The 12,540-nt window shown below is 44.8% G+C and overlaps 1 long non-coding RNA gene across 1 annotated transcript; it reads right to left on the bottom strand.

The window, feature by feature from the left end:
• Nucleotides 1-5,230: 5,230 nt before the first annotated feature.
• Nucleotides 5,231-12,483, bottom strand: LOC147750894 (uncharacterized). The gene is made up of 2 exons (XR_015295293.1): nt 10,133-12,483; nt 5,231-8,083 (listed from the first exon to the last, which is right to left on the bottom strand). It is a non-coding gene; the product is annotated as an uncharacterized LOC147750894 (long non-coding RNA).
• Nucleotides 12,484-12,540: the final 57 nt, after the last annotated feature.

Below are 12,540 nucleotides of genomic sequence, written 5' to 3'. Positions count from 1 at the left end.
TAGGGTTTGGGGGATATTAATAACATTTCTTTTTTCCACCCATTCACCTAATTTTATTATTACCCTTCACTTTTCCACTCTAATCACCATACACTGCTTTTGTCATTAGCCACTATCATACCCTTCTGTTCTGCCCTCACATCACATCTCGGTCACGGTAATCACTTACCGGCCGTCTTGTCTCCTGGGTAAGGAGATCCCATATGATGACAACAAGGGCGGTACAGTGTGGCTTCTGATGGGAACAATACATTTTTCTCCATGTACTCTTGAGTCTCGACTTGACCGTTCACTAACTATTATTTCTCACCGATACTGTTCTGCATGCATTTGGTATAGTGGTCCTTCCTGCTAGACTTACTGACTCTCTTTTTGACCCCCAGATATTATTTGTTGTTGTAGACTGCACATTGCTTCCTGCACCAGGAAGTTGAGCTCACAGGCCCATCTCCTCTTTCAAAACAGTGACAATTAGGCACAAGCTCATTCAAATTTAAATGTGTCTTCAAACATCTGAAGGGAACCAATCACTGCAAAACCCATCTTCCTGTAGGCATTGTGTAGCACCATGAAAACCATTGCACATCTGGATACCGAATGTAGGTATAGCCAGGCACTTCCCCTTTACAAAGGTATGTTTAGCCAGCCAGGCTCGCGTGTTTAGGGGCTCAGGTGGCCAAGTCCTTAGCTGCAGCCCTTTGTTCAAGTGTCTCATCTCTCAGGTCATAGGTGAATCTGCTGAACTGGTTTGATTCAGGGATGATTGATAGAAAGGAACATTCTGCTTTCATTGAAGTGGATATGATTACAAACCAAACGCACAAACACGACCTTCAATCACTAAAGGGGGAAAGCAGACTAAAGTAGGGCCGGAGGACAATCAGGGAACAGAAGGCAGCATACATCTGGTTACTACTCAACTCAATGCTCACCCTACACGTTTAGGGCTACATACAGAGAGGGGAACCCTTTACTGACTCATATGTCCAAGCATACCACTTAAACCCAGGAGGTCGTGGAGGCCCAGTTATGACAGGCTATAGATTTTACTACATACAATTCCACTAGGGAATAAGAGGGTCCAAGGGACTGTTTTACGACCAACTACAGATGTAATCCCCAAATACATTTGAATACATAAACAACAGAATCTGGTGGTCAAAGCGAAAGGTACAGGTACAACTACTGGTTTAATAGCCCACAACTTGTGTATGACAACAACCAACAACTCCCCATTAGGTCAGTCTAGTCTATAAGGACTAGACTGACCTAAAAATGGACCATTTAGATCAGCGGCATATTTGGTCCTACCCTCTTCTGCACCTTTTCAATAGGTTTGGAAGAGATATTGAAATAAAAAAGGTTTTTTTCAATATCCTTTTTAAATTTTCACATTCACTGCACTCCACTAACACTTTCCATTAGCTGTCTTATTATAGATCTGAGGTTTACATTTTGCAAACGATGGACCAAGTAGGTCACGTGTCTTCTTTTTGAAGTGGTTTCAGTGACTAGTATGAAATCCGATCCACATGATTCCCCTCTGTGATCAAGAGGTGCTGTGGTAGGAAAGAAGGAGATCCAGATGATGACACTGGCCACGAAGGGCAGTTGATGGAAATCCAACTATGTTCATAATAGTCACTTTCTTATAGACTAGACTGACCTAATGGGGAGTTGTTGGGTGTTGCAAGTTGTGAGCTATTAAACCAGTAGTTGTACCTGTACCTTTCGCTTTGACCACCAGATTCTGTTGTATATGTAGGCTATAGATTTTCACAGGTATAGCCAGTAGTAAGTCTTCCCATTTTGGAGTGCAAGTAAGAAGGCCTGTACACCAGTTATAGATTAGCTGCCATGACCTGCTGGTTATATTATGGCCTGGTCAATAGGACTGTAGTCATGCATGGCCCATTTTGAGTGTAAATAAGTGGCCCTAACAAGTCGAGCACTCTGTTAAGGACCAACCTAAATGTTATGCCGCACTACACAGCATACCTGGTTGCTTGAGCAGAAAAATGCACGTTGATCCTAATCAGACCAAGTCAAAAGGATTTGTTCTTTCAGTGTCACACTCAATCAAATTGTTGAATCTATATTTAATCAAGTAATTAATTTGGAACTTAGTTGGTAACAGGCCTCCACACCTTGATTGCAATGTGCCCACTTAAATGGTCAAAGGATTAGTTTGAAGGTTTAGTCATTTCCTCAATGGCCATTTTGATTAATGAGGTCATATTGTACGTACATTGCATAAAGGAACTGGTAAAGGGAAGTTTGGGTCATGTGATTTGCAACATCCAAAGGTTATCTGTAGAAATTTTTCGTTGGAAAGGATTTTGAACCTCAGGATCAAATGGCATCCGGAGTGCTACAAAGAACACACGTATCCAATTGTCAATGCAGACCAAATAAATCAACCCAAAAAATGCACAGCATATTTTATACAACGTGTTTCTACAATAACATCGGAGGATACTCCGTGCAATGAATGGCCCGTCTATCCACGTAACATCCACTGTTGTTTGTTGTTTAATAAACCTGGCTAATTACTAATATTGGAAAACTGATCCAATTCCCAAACAGCTCTTTAAAATGGTGTGGTCCGCTTGATACTGGCCACGCCAGCATTGCAGGTCAAACACATGTAATAACAAGCATTGGAAATGCAATAGGCTCGCATTAGGAAAGTTTGAGCTATTGGTCTTATAAATGAATTTTTTTTTATTTATGTGTTATTTTTTAAAATAGCTAAATTAATAGCTTTGTCATTTACAATGCCAATAGTTATAACTTTCGCAAACACCTATAGCATTTGTAATGCAACATGTTTTGTATTTACGTGACTTAGATGTATTGATATTACAAATAACAATGGCTTTTAATTTTTTTAAATAATGAATACTTAAATAATTTATTTAATTTGTAATGGCAATAGCTTAACCTTTTGTAAATAACTTTTGTGAAGATTATGTTCAGTGTTTTTTATTGTGACGAAAATCCAAGAACAGAAGTGAAATATTAACATCTTTTTGTGATTTGTAATAAAGCATGAAAGCTTGAAAACAGCTTGAAACATTGAAAGAACATATTTGAACCAGTGATGCTGTGGTTGCGCTGAGTGATGCTGTGGTTGCGCTGAGTGATGCTGTGGTTGCGCTGAGTGATGCTGTGGTGATGCTGAGTGATGCTGTGGTTGCGCTGAGTGATGCTGTGGTTGCGCTGAGTGGTGTGTGCATCGGTGGAGCTTAGTGGGTGCATTGGTGGAGCTGTGTGGTGGGTGCATTGGTGGAGCTTAGTTGGAGCATCGGTGGAGCTGTGTGGTGGGTGCATCGGTGGAGCTGTGTGGTGGGTGCATCGGTGGAGCTGGGTGGTGGGTGCATCTGTGGAGCTGTGTGGTGGGTGCATCGGTGGAGCTGTGTGGTGGGTACTTCGGTGGAGCTGTGTGGTGGGTGCATCTGTGGAGCTGTGTGGTGGGTGCATCTGTGGAGCTGTGTGGTGGGTGCCTCGGTGGAGCTGTGTGGTGGGTGCATCGGTGAAGCTGTGTGGTGGGTGCCTTGGTGGAGCTGTATGGTGGGTGCCTCGGTGGAGCTGTGTGGTGGGTGCATCGGTGGAGCTGTGTGGTGGGTGCATCGGTGGAGCTGTGTCAGTGGAGCTGTGTGGTGGGTGCATCAGTGGAGCTGGGTGCATCAGTGGAGCTGTGTCGGTGGAGCTGTGTGGTGGCTGCATCGGTGGAGCTGTGTGGTGGGTGCATCGGTGGAGCTGTGTGGTGAGTCGTTCGGTGGAGCTGTGTGGTAGGTGCCTCGGTGGAGCTGTGTGGTGGGTGCATCGGTGGATTTGTGTGGTGGGTGCATCGGTGGAGCTGTGTAGGTGGAGCTGCTTGGTGGGTGCTTCGGTGGAGCTGTGTGGTAGGTGCCTCGGTGGAGCTGTGTGGTGGGTGCATCGGTGGATTTGTGTGGTGGGTGCATCGGTGGAGCTGTGTAGGTGGAGCTGCTTGGTGGGTGCTTCGGTGGAGCTGTGTGGTGGGTGCATTGGTGGAGCTGGGTGGTGGGTGCATTGGTGGAGCTGTGTCGGTGGAGCTGTGTGGTGGCTGCATCGGTGGAGCTGTTTGGTGGGTGCATCGGTGGAGCTGTGTGGTGGGTCGTTCGGTGGAGCAGTGTGGTGGGTGCCTCAGTGGAGCTGTGTGGTGGGTGCATCGGTGGAGCTGTGTGGTGGGTGCATTGGTGGAGCTGTGTAGGTGGAGCTGTGTGGTGGGTGCATCGATGGAGCTGTGTGGTGGGTGCATTGGTGGAGCTGTGTGGTGGGTGCATTGGTGGAGCTGTGTGGTGGGTGCATCGGTGGAGCTCTGTGGTGGGTGCATCGGTGAAGCTGTGTGGTGGGTGCATCGGTGGAGCTTAGTGGGTGCATTGGTGGAGCTGTGTGGTGGGTGCATTGGTGGAGCTTAGTTGGAGCATCGGTGGAGCTGTGTGGTGGGTGCATCGGTGGAGCTGTGTGGTGGGTGCATCAGTGGAGCTGTGTGGTGGCTGTATCGGTGGAGCTGTGTCGGTGGAGCTGTGTGCTGGGTGCATCGGTGGAGCTGGGTGGTGGGTGCATCGGTGGAGCTGTGTGGTGGGTGCATCGGTGGAGCTGTGTAGGTGGAGCTGTGTGGTGGGTGCATCTGTTGAGCTGTGTGGTGGGTGCCTCGGTGGAGCTGTGTGGTGGGTGCATAGGTGGAGCTGTGTAGTGGGTGCATCGGTGGAGCTGTGTGGTAGGTGCCTCGGTGGAGCTGTGTGGTGGGTGCCTCGGTGGAGCTATGTGGTGGGTGCATCGGTGCATTCTGGGTATTGATGAATTTCACTGAACGCAAAACACCTGAGACCCAATAGAAAAAGTCTAAGGTCCATACCAAGCTAGGTATGTTTTTTAAAACCGAGGTCTGAAGGTTGAAAGTAATGCCTGCAAAAGGTGCAAAAGCTGGCTCCATTTTAAGTAAGCGCTACGTCCATGAAACCTGCAATTTCGCAATTACAGTACTTTCCCAGTTCGCAAGATACATTGAGCCATTTTCACATGCGGCCGCTAATGATGTTTTTGATGTTAGAGGTGCTAATTCGACTGTTCCCGAAGAGTACATGCATTTGTCCATTAAACACAACCTTGATCTCTTTTAGGAAACTGATGTTAATACATCTGAGTGGCATCAAGCAGAGAAAAGTATTTCTATAAAAATATAAGTATACAAGCATACAAGTTTTCTTGTCTTGGTCGGCCCCATGAGACAAAATATGACTCATTGACGTAAATGCGAGAAAATAAAAACAGCTTCAAACAAAGCTTGTTTTCTTTGATAGTCATGGTATTTGTTCTATTATTGGAGAAGAGTACTTAGTTGTAACTTTGTCAATTTAAATGTGAACATGAATTATAGTATTGTGCCTGTAAAATATTTGCGTTTACATATCTGACGTCAACTCTTTTATTTTAGTTTCCATTGTATGTAAAAAAATTATTGAAAGGTCATGGTCTATCGTATCATTAAATGTTTTCTGCAAAAATGTCGGAATGCATTTTTCTTCAGATCACAACAATTGAACATTTTTCCAATCACCCCTGTTAACCTCATACCACATTAGTTGTAGTGATTGTACTCATAAACAAGCATTCAAGCATTATTATTATGCTGCACATGTCAAATTCAAGCTTATTACTCCAGTACAGCAAAAGTGGCAAAGAAACCACCTATCATTGTCTTTCACATTTTGCTTGTCACATTTACTTTACATATGGAAACAGGGTTTCACCATGGTTTTGGTTGCATACATGTGTTAAAAAACAATTACACATGAAACAAGCATCAGAGAGCATAAAAGGAGACACGGCCTGGCGGCCGTGAAACTGATATGTACTGCCGGCCGGCCATGAAAATTAGGGGATGAGAAATGCACTGGGAGGAGAAAATGCAGAGCGCACGCTGAGAAGCTTGTGGGAGGGAGGCTGGGCTGCCTTTGATGTGGTAATGCGAGGCAGGCAGGCAGGCGGCTGGTGGCATTGTGCACGCGCTTTTTAGGGCTTGCGCTTGCGCAGTGACCTAAAAAGCACATGCACTGCATGGAATCGCCAGTGGTTAAACTATGGATAAGCCACTATAGAGCTTCGCCAGCTATGCGCAAGCGCATCAGCAGGCGAGCCCTAATAAATCAGCCATCCATCCATTTCCAGTGCATCAGGCTTTACTGATTTGAACACATTTGTGTGTTGAATGATGTTCGTTCTCAAGATGATAGAAGATGTATACAGAACCCCATTAAACCTTACTGTCACAGGGCAGTTTTCTGCTAGATGTTTCAGTTTATGAGATGGGAATTTTATCTCTGAAATAGGTACGCCTCAAATGGCAATGTTGCATGCCTACACTTGCGCCCTCTGCTGTATGTAAAATCACCTCCATCCTTTCCAGACTGGTGTCAGTATTTAAGATATATTCTAACTGGAAGGCTGCAAAAGTGAGTACGGCTGCTCCTGTAAATAAAATGATCATTTTCCCTTTGACACTTTACAGTGTCAAACAAAAAGGTTGCCACATTAAAAATGGAGTGTTCCAGTTTGTTATGTTAAAGGAATTTCTAAAGCGCTCAGCTGCCCCAGGAGAGGGGCTTCCCGGCACTGATCATTAATGCAACAAAAGCAGCAAAAAGTATGCCAGTGCACCGTAGATAACAAATGCAGCCTAGGCTGAGAACATCCAGGTCTTTAACTACTTCAGAAAGCTCAAGTGGTTCCGGATCTTTCCTAACTGAAAAGGCAGAGAGTTCCAGAAGGCCGGAGTCAGGACTCGAAAGGAGCGTCCTCCCATTCTGGCTCTTCTAATGCGGAGTATAAGGAGCAAATTCAAGTCTGCGGAGCATAAGCCTCTAGTAGGCAGATATGGTTGCATCAAGAAAGCCAAATTGAGGGACCCTTGCTTGCAAAGGATCTTGTGAGAAATATAGAGCTTTGAACTGTGCACGCTTCTCAATGGGCAGCCAACGAAGTTTACCAAGGAGTTGAGAAATGGGGCAGAATTTGGGGAGGGAAAAGAGTATTCTGGCAGCTGCATTCTGGACAACATGCAGCCGAATCAAGACAGATCTTTGAGCGCCCAGATACAGAATGGTACAATAATCCAGGAGTAACATGATAAGAGATTGTATAATCAATTGGGGGACTTGTCAAGTAAAAAATCCCATAAAGGATTTAACACTTCTCAAGGTGCCAAAGCACGAGCCAGCTAGGATTCTGACTTCCGTTTCGAAAGATGGGGGGATGCTAACGCTTCTGACCACCAATGATCTTCCCAAAGGTGAGTGTCCCTGCCCAGCAGAAGGATCTGTTTTATTAGCATTTAGCTTTAAGCAGTTGTCATGCATCCAGCTGGCGACAGACATTAGACAATTTTGAAAATTAGATCTACAATCCGTCGACTCCGCAGATAGAGAGATAATTAATTGAGTGTTGGCAGCAAAGGGCACAATGAGACAGATATTAAAGAGAGTAGGACTTAGAAGAAAAACTCTGGGGAACACAATCTACCAACATTCTTTGAGATGAAGCAAATGGGTGCAATATGACTTGAAAAGAAAGGCGTCTTACAAAGGAGGTAAACCAAGTCAGGGCTTTGCCACATACCTCTAATTCATGGAGTTGGCGTAGCAGCAACGCATGCAAAACTCTGTTAAAGGCAGCACTTAGGTCTAGGAGAATCAATACCTGACAGCTGCCAGCATCTGAAGCACAGCGTAAGGTCTCAGTTACTGTCAAAAGAGCAGATTCAGTTCTATAGGAAGGTCTGAAACCATTCTGTGACGGATCTAAAATTCAGTTCTGCTCTAGGAAACTAGTTAGAAGGTTATTCACAACCTTAGATCAAACCGGCAGAAGAGAGATATGCAATCATTTTCTGGCTGGGAAGAAGCGAGCAAAGGCTTTTTCAAAATAGGAATGACCTTGGCATGTTTCCATGTCGTTTCCACTACAGCTGTGCTTAGAGAAAGATTGGCCAGGTCCACAAAGATAGGTTTAAAATATACTTTGGTTTTAACAGGTCATCAGGAGATCCCGATTTAACCTGGTGCTTCTTTTTTTATTTTTTTTATTTTTGATAAAGATGGTACATAGATGGACAAATTTCAGCAATTATTACATACATGATAAGAATTTGATTAATATTTGATATATTTACATACATTTTTAATTACATCTTGTTAGCGGGAACGAGAAAAATAAATCGATAAATAGGGTTAGAAATCAGTTTCAATTAATTGGAGACGAACAAAATTTTTTATCCATTTCTATCTATTCTCCAATTAGTTACAGGAGCCCATAGGCGAATACCCTCCTTACGCTGCCTCATGCCTTTATATTCATAGAGGCAGGATTCTATGTTATGAATTCCTAGAAATCTCGAGAGCCACATCTGAAAGGATGGAGGGTTCGTATCTTTCCACGCCGCAGAAATTAAAATTCTAAGTACTGCAACAGATAAAAACATTAGATCTCTTTCCGCCTCGCTTAAACACAACTTAGAGTCTGTACCCAGTAAAATTAAGGTAGGGGATAAGTCGATGGACTGACCTAGCAGCCCCTCCATAAATTTAATTATTTCTTTTTTAACATTTTCCAACTGATTGCAGGAAGAAAACATATGTATAATGTCAGCATGACTTTCATTACATCTGGGACAATTATCATTCTCGCTTAGACCCCAGGCGAATATCTTCGCGGGTGTATGGTAAAGATTAAAAATAGTCTTGTAGTGTTGTGCGCGAAGGTTTGATGCCCGGAATATTTTTTTATTCAATACAAGCGCAAGATCCAGATCGACATCAGAATCTCCTAATTTTGTCGCCCAGTTAGACTCAACCTTCTCAATATCATCCGGGATTTGGTCCAATAAGCAATTATATAAAATCTTAATCTTCCTACAGCCTCTATTTAATAACTCAATCAGTGGAAAATCCGCTGTATGTGAAGTCTGTGGCCTGACTGCCTTAATTGCCCTGGTAACTTGACCATACACCAGCCATTGACTGTCTGGAATGCCAAATCTTTCCTGCAGCATTTCGAACCCCAGAATTTCACCTTCTTCCATTAAATCTCCCAAGGATCTAAGCCCCAGCCTTTTCCACATCAGCAAATTATTATCATTTTTTAGTTGAGGAAAGAGAGATGAATTATACAGTTGCAAAAAGGAGTTGATTTTCGGGATATTAAACATTTTCATAATTGCTTTCCAAACCTTCCATGCGCCAATCAGTGTCTTCAATCTTGTTTTTTTATAGAAGCTTCGTTCCAATTCACACTGAAATACATTTACAGTCTTTTCACCCAATAACATCCTATATATCTGGGGCGGACATTGTTGATCTACAAACCCAGGTGTTATATCAGGTACAGATGTAGATTGAAATAGAGTAGTCATTTGGGTTAGCAAGCAGGCCCAATGATATAACTTTAGATTCGGCAATCCCATCTCACCTCTTTCTCTGGGCAGTGCCATTAAGTTTGTAGATCGCCTTACCCTTCCATATTGCCATACAAATCTGATAAACATAGATTCAAGATGTTTCATGATCCTGTCCTCTATTGCTAAAGGGATAGCCCGAAATAAGTAGAGAACTCTAGGGAACATAGACATTTTAACTGCATTTACCCTTCCTATTAATGAGAGGTGTAGCACATCTATTCTTTTTAATTCCTTCTCAATATCCTTAATAAGTGGCAGATAATTCTCACTTACAATTTTCTCAACATTGGCATTAATTTTAACCCCTAAATATACGGCAGAGTCGACGAATCTATAGTCAGTTTTGGCTATATTTTTAGAGCAAATAACCTGCGTTTTTGTTTCATTTAGAAGATAGCCTGACTCTTCACCAAACAGTTTAGCCATCTGAATTAGAATAGGAAGAGTTTGTTGTGGATTATTTGTTAACACTGCAAGATCGTCAGCGTAGGCCAGTATTTTACTTGAATAACCATTGCATATCACTGGAGCTATCTCTGGGCAGTCAAGAATACACTGTATAAGGGGGTCAATATACAGCGCGAATAGAATAGGGGAACAGGGACAGCCTTGCCGACTCGGCAAGGCTGTCCCTGTTCCCCTATTCTTAACCTGGTGCTTCAAGGTAGAGAAAGACTCCTCATCAAGTAGGGTAAACTCTTTCAATTCTACTCTTTATGAGTGAATAAACATAATATCGTAAGAGGTCGACTCCTCTGTTTCATCACTTATCTTAAAATGAGAGTCAACGTCATTAACTTTGTTGTGGAAGTTGGAAGCAGGAAGAGGAGGAGCTACTCGCCGCTACTGCTGCTGCCTGCTGTTGTTTGCCATCTGCTTGTTCACTGTCGCTGCCTGCCGCCCGGTGCTTCCCCCAGTGCTTCATCTCCCCTGCCCCTGCACTGCATTCTCCTTGCGGGTAGTTGAGAGGGCCAGTGGCGGACTTCCGGAGCGTCCGGCAGCAGCCTATGCAGCAGAGAGCAGAGGGAGGGGAGTGGAGCTGCTGTGAGCCGCATTAACAGCGAAGGTGAGCTGCAGCGGTCAGTGGAAAACTAGGAGAGGCGTCAAAAGTCTACCAGTGGACCGCATCATGACTGCCATGAACACGGTGCAGCCAGCAGGTACAAGGTGGTCGCCTTAAAAAGCCTTGTATCGCCTCACATAGCACTACAGCATCACAACCAGCTCCTGGAACCTCCTGGACCTCTCCTTTATCACCACTTTCTGACACCCTTAGGCCAATTATTTTTCAGCTACTCCCCAAATATTTTCCTACTGCGAGTGCAGGAGCGGCACTCGGGTCCTGTTGAGAGCGTGCCCACCTGGGGACCATGGAGGCGGCCCGGCTAGGTCAGAGTACAGCATGCGGTTCACTTAGGAGTGTCCCACTTGCTTGGCATATGTCAAGGAAAACTTCCCCTCATCTAAAGCCCAGCGCTAAATGCGCAGGAACCTGCTACCATTGTAACAAGATTATTTACAACAAGGGGTGGTGATGGACAGAGTCTCTGAATTAAGCAGAGTACTCTCACCCAGTCAAGAGATCAGGGCTAGATCCAACACCGTTTTTTAACTCAGACACTCTGTTCATCACCACCCCCTTTTCTAAATTGTTTTTGGCCACTATTGGTGTGGCAGGGTATACTCAGACATGAGTCCCTTTCTCACTGCTCCATCAGGATTCAAGCAAGCCGGGCCGAAGAAGGCTGAAATGCCAGAAACCGGTCCCCGGTAGCTTGTCTCCTTTCTGGTGAAGAATTGGCTTGGTAGTTTAGTCTGCCCTGTTCCCATGATGCACTGGGCCAGGGACAGACTGATTTGCATATAGTCAGGTTCTGAGCTGGGATGGGGCAGTGAGATAAATAACGGTGATGGATCAAGCCCTGATCTTTGGACTGGGTAAGAGTGGTCTGTTTAACTCAGACACTCTGTTCATCACCACCCCCTTTTCTAAATTGTTTTTGGCCACTATTGGTGTGGCAGGGTATACTCAGACATGAGTCCCTTTCTCACTGCTCCATCAGGATTCAAGCAAGCCGGGCCGAAGAAGGCTGAAATGCCAGAAACCGGTCCCCGGTAGCTTGCCTCCTTTCTGGTGAAGAATTGGCTTGGTAGTTTAGTCTGCCCTGTTCCCATGATGCACTGGGCCAGGGACAGACTGATTTGCATATAGCCAGGTTCTGAGCTGGGATGGGGCAGTGAGATAAATAACGGTGATGGATCAAGCCCTGATCTTTGGACTGGGTAAGAGTGGTCTGTTTAACTCAGACACTCTGTTCATCACCACCCCCTTTTCTAAATTGTTTTTGGCCACTATTGGTGTGGCAGGGTATACTCAGACATGAGTCCCTTTCTCACTGCTCCATCAGGATTCAAGCAAGCCGGGCCAAAGAAGGCTGAAATGCCAGAAACCGGTCCCCGGTAGCTTGTCTCCTTTCTGGTGAAGAATTGGCTTGGTAGTTTAGTCTGCCCTGTTCCCATGATGCACTGGGCCAGGGACAGACTGATTTGCATATAGCCAGGTTCTGAGCTGGGATGGGGCAGTGAGATAAATAACGGTGATGGATCAAGCCCTGATCTTTGGACTGGGTAAGAGTGGTCTGTTTAACTCAGACACTCTGTTCATCACCACCCCCTTTTCTAAATTGTTTTTGGCCACTATTGGTGTGGCAGGGTATACTCAGACATGAGTCCCTTTCTCACTGCTCCATCAGGATTCAAGCAAGCCGGGCCGAAGAAGGCTGAAATGCCAGAAACCGGTCCCCGGTAGCTTGTCTCCTTTCTGGTGAAGAATTGGCTTGGTAGTTTAGTCTGCCCTGTTCCCATGATGCACTGGGCCAGGGACAGACTGATTTGCATATAGCCAGGTTCTGAGCTGGGATGGGGCAGTGAGATAAATAACGGTGATGGATCAAGCCCTGATCTTTGGACTGGGTAAGAGTGGTCTGTTTAACTCAGACACTCTGTTCATCACCACCCCCTTTTCTAAATTGTTTTTGGCCACTATTGGTGTGGCAGGG

The sequence above is a fragment of the Lissotriton vulgaris genome, chromosome 1_1, assembly GCF_964263255.1.
Source record: "Lissotriton vulgaris chromosome 1_1, aLisVul1.2, whole genome shotgun sequence".
In the NCBI taxonomy this organism is placed as follows: domain Eukaryota; kingdom Metazoa; phylum Chordata; class Amphibia; order Caudata; family Salamandridae; genus Lissotriton; species Lissotriton vulgaris.
This window is presented reverse-complemented; position numbering and strand designations above follow the sequence as displayed.